This window comes from Oncorhynchus mykiss, chromosome 22 (genome assembly GCF_013265735.2).
Source record: "Oncorhynchus mykiss isolate Arlee chromosome 22, USDA_OmykA_1.1, whole genome shotgun sequence".
In the NCBI taxonomy this organism is placed as follows: Eukaryota; Metazoa; Chordata; class Actinopteri; order Salmoniformes; family Salmonidae; genus Oncorhynchus; species Oncorhynchus mykiss.
In genome coordinates, this window is record NC_048586.1 from 4,789,171 (window position 1) to 4,793,137 (window position 3,967).

A 3,967-nucleotide genomic window follows, 5' to 3' on the forward strand; every position below is an offset into this window, starting at 1 on the left:
GAAGCTCCCGATGAATAGTTATTGTGCTGACGTTCCTTCCAGAGGCAGTTTGGAACTCGGTAGTGAGTGTTGCAACTGAGGACAGACAATTTTTACGCACTATGTGCTTCAGCACTCGGTGGTCCCATTGTGTGAGCTAATGTGGTCTACCACTTCGCGGCTGAACCGTTGTCTCCTAGATGTTTCCACTTCACAATAACAGCACTTACAGTTGACCGGGGCAGCTGTAGCAGGGCAGAAATTTGACAAACTGACTTGTTGGAAAGGTGTCATCCTATGATGGTGCCACATTGAAAGTCACTGAGCATTTCAATAAGCCAGTTCTATTGCCAATGTTTGTCTATGGAGATTGCATGGCTGTGTGCTTGATTTTATACACCTGTCAGCAACGTGTGTGGCTGAAATAGCAGAATCCAATCATTTGAAGGGGTATCCACATACTTGTGTATATATAGTGTACTAGCCAATCAGCTACAGGCAATTACCTGCGGGTTTGGACCCAACCGGATGCATCCGTTTTTCAGTGGAAATGGAAAAAGAGCCTGATGCGACTTCCACTTTTGGATTTGAACAACAAGACACTCCATCTTAACTCCTCCTCCACATTTACTGGGTTGGTTCAACAGTGCAGACGAGAATCTCTTCCAGCAATTCTTATGCTGTAGCCCTTTATCCTTTATCACTTGTATGGTGTTCCCTACTACTTTAAGCCTATGTTACTAGTCTTTATACCTTAGTAATCTTTATACCTTGCACACATTATTAACTGTCTAATAATAGGGGGTGTCGAGGAAAAAAATGAGCCAGTGTGTTAAAAATGCCAGGGACGATTGTTGGTCCAAGTCCGGCCCTGAACCTCCCTGTAAAATGACTGTAATATGAAGCGTAACTAAAAATGTTGTCCAGAAATGTTAAAGGTTACAATTTAGAGTCAAAGCCAAGACAAATGCACAATATGAGACAGATGTACTGTATGTAAGAAGAGCAGAATTCACCATGACACGCTAGTTTCTAAATGTTTTTATTCAATCACATCACTTCTTAATATACAAACAACAAGGAGAAATAAAGAGGCAAAACAGTTTCATGGTGTATTTAATCCGTTCGCCAGTCTTTGTTTTCCATGTTGGGAACACAGACTATGTGTGGCGAGGGCCAGTCTTTGTTTTCCATGTTGGGAATACAAGACTATGTGTGGCGAGGGCCAGCCTTTGGATTCTCCCGTTCGTCCGTCGCCCAAAACGTCCTACTGGTCGGATCCCTCGTCCTGTGTACCACGAGGCATTGATGTCTGGATCTGAGTGTCACAAATCGTTTTTTCAAAGGAAAAATTAGAAGACACATAACCTTTCTGAAAATAAATAATGACGTCAACGTTGGGGGAGCTGAGAAATATAGGCGAGGTTGTAACAGAATCTGTGGAGTGAAAGGGACTGTGGGAGAAGTTAGGTGAGAAGGAGGGGAATGTGCACAAGAACATGGTAGGAGAGAGTGATTGTGTGAATGCGGTCCAAATAATGAAAGTGGCGAGAGCGACCATATGACTTCATAGTAAATTAGTTTGAGTTAAAGGAAAGATGAAGAGTAAAGAAAGACAGGAAAATAACATACTTATCTCCATGGAGCTCTGTGGATACCCAACGTGTGTCTTGGATAGAGTCCGTGACAGCAGTAACATGAGGGCATAGAGCACCGCACACACCCTCATGGTCATCATACAGATGTCGATCACTGAGTCCTAGGCTGGGGCAGACGTCAATCTGGAACAATAAAGTTTTACTTCAGAATTGAATTCTGCTAAATGAGCATATGTTCATAGAAAGTAAATAGCATTCATCATGCAAATAATAATATAAATCAATGATCAACCAGAACCAATTAACATAACTTTATTGATTATAAAGGTGCTATCGAATAATGTGTTCATTGAATAACAATCAGAAGATACAGTACAACAGAATACCAAACTCCTAGTACATGTCTGTCTTCTGTTGCCAAACTATCATAAGCGCAATACACTGACTACCAAACTATGCATGAAACAATTCTGTAAACATTGCATGGACTTACAAGAAAATAGCACAATACCCTGTGTGTGTTGAAAACATTGGGAACACTTGCTCTTTCCATGACATAGACTGACAAGGTGAATCCAGGTGAAAGCTATGATCCCTTATTGATGTCACCTGTTAATTCCACTTCAATCAGTGTGGATGAAGGGAGGAGACAGGTCAAAGAAAGATTTTTAAGCCTTGAGACAATTGAGACATGGATTGTGTGTGTGTGTGCCTTTCAGAGCGTGAATGGTCAAGACAGGGTGCATGGGGTATGATAGTAGGTGCCAGGCACACCAGTTTGAGTGTGTCAAGAACTGCAATGCTGCAGGGTTTTTCATGCTCAACAGTTTTCCATGTGTATCAAGAATGGTCCACCACCATAAGGACATGCAGCCAACGTGACACAACTGTGGGAAGTATTGGACTCAACATGGGCCAGCATCCCTGTGGAACGCCTTTAACACCTTGTAGTCCATGCTGACGAATTGAGGCTGTTCTGAGGGCAAAGGGGGGGTGCAACTCAATATTAGGAATTTTAGGTTGGAAAAATGTTGGTTGAAAGTTGGTTGAAAAAAATACAAAATGCCTTTATATTGATTACTATTTGAAAATCCAATCAGTCTTCCATATTGATTCAACGTAATCAGATAGATTTTTTGGAGGTTAAAATGACGCAGAACCATCAGTGATTCATCCAGTTTTTGCTATAGGACTTGGCTATGAAAATGATTGCAGTGCCTCTAAAACACAATATAAAAATAGCATTGGTAAATCCTGGGGATACACTGGTCAAGGAGTTCACTTGACATCAAATATGCTTCAGGCGTGTAAAAACCCATAATCAAATGTGCTCAAAATATAACAGCTATTAAAATAAAACATCTTAGAGTTAATTCAAGGACATTTAAGAGTAAAGAATAGAAGTGAAAACTTACAATGTGGAGAAGAGCCAAGTATCCTTTGGCTTTAGGAACCTCAGGCTTCAGGTTGTCCCTCTGCTTGAATGGAGAATCTAAAGAGAATCTTCTGTTCCGATGGCTAGCTACTAGAGTGTAAGAAGTATGATAGACCAGAGTTACTCAGTGTATTTAGTCTTTGGGGAGCTGAAGTGTCTTGGCATGCCTCTGCTTATCCTGTGAGGTGGATGGAGTTGAGGTGTACGGCTGTAGTGGAGAGTCATTCAGAAAAGGACCTGCTCTGGAAGTAAGTTTATATCCACACAGAGGGGATGCTGATGTCACATTGCGCGCGCGCACACACACACACACACACACACACACACACACACACACACACACACACACACACACACACACACCTTGTATCTACATTGTGTCTCATTCCACTTTTGTGTACATGGATATTAAACATTGACATCTTTCTCATGAGCCTGTTATTACTTGAGGCAATATAATAAAAAAATGTATTTCTCGTTTTCATGCGTCCTACTGTATCTGTACATTTGGTGATGCTGCGCACATTAGCTGGCTAAACCTGACCTTACCATACCACTTAACAAACCCTAACCACTCGTTAGCATTCATAAAATGATCGACTTTACCCTAACCACTTGCTGTATGTTGCAGTTTCATAAATGGGTATACATGAAAGTTTAGCAAAAAAAATATATATGTAATGTTTGGTTGAGAGGTCAAGTCACACATGCATCTTCTCATACATTCACACAAAGCCAATCATGAGCACATAGATGACTCACATCCTCAGTGACACCTATAACTGCATCATCTGAAATTAACAAGATATACTTACAAGACCATGAATATGCACAAACTATACAATGGTCTGAATAAATGAATTATTAAAAGGCAAGGTATGCTGCTTTCTGTAAATAGCCGTGACCACAATCCTCCATTCATGGTCCTACTTTAAATTTTGGAATAAGTGGTGAG

General features: G+C 40.9%; 1 long non-coding RNA gene across 1 annotated transcript; it reads right to left on the reverse strand.

The window, feature by feature from the left end:
• Nucleotides 1–1,154: 1,154 nt before the first annotated feature.
• LOC110502104 lies at nucleotides 1,155–3,237 on the reverse strand. The gene is made up of 3 exons (XR_002470290.2): nucleotides 2,993–3,237; nucleotides 1,612–1,760; nucleotides 1,155–1,297 (listed from the first exon to the last, which is right to left on the reverse strand). It is a non-coding gene; the product is annotated as an uncharacterized LOC110502104 (long non-coding RNA).
• Nucleotides 3,238–3,967: the final 730 nt, after the last annotated feature.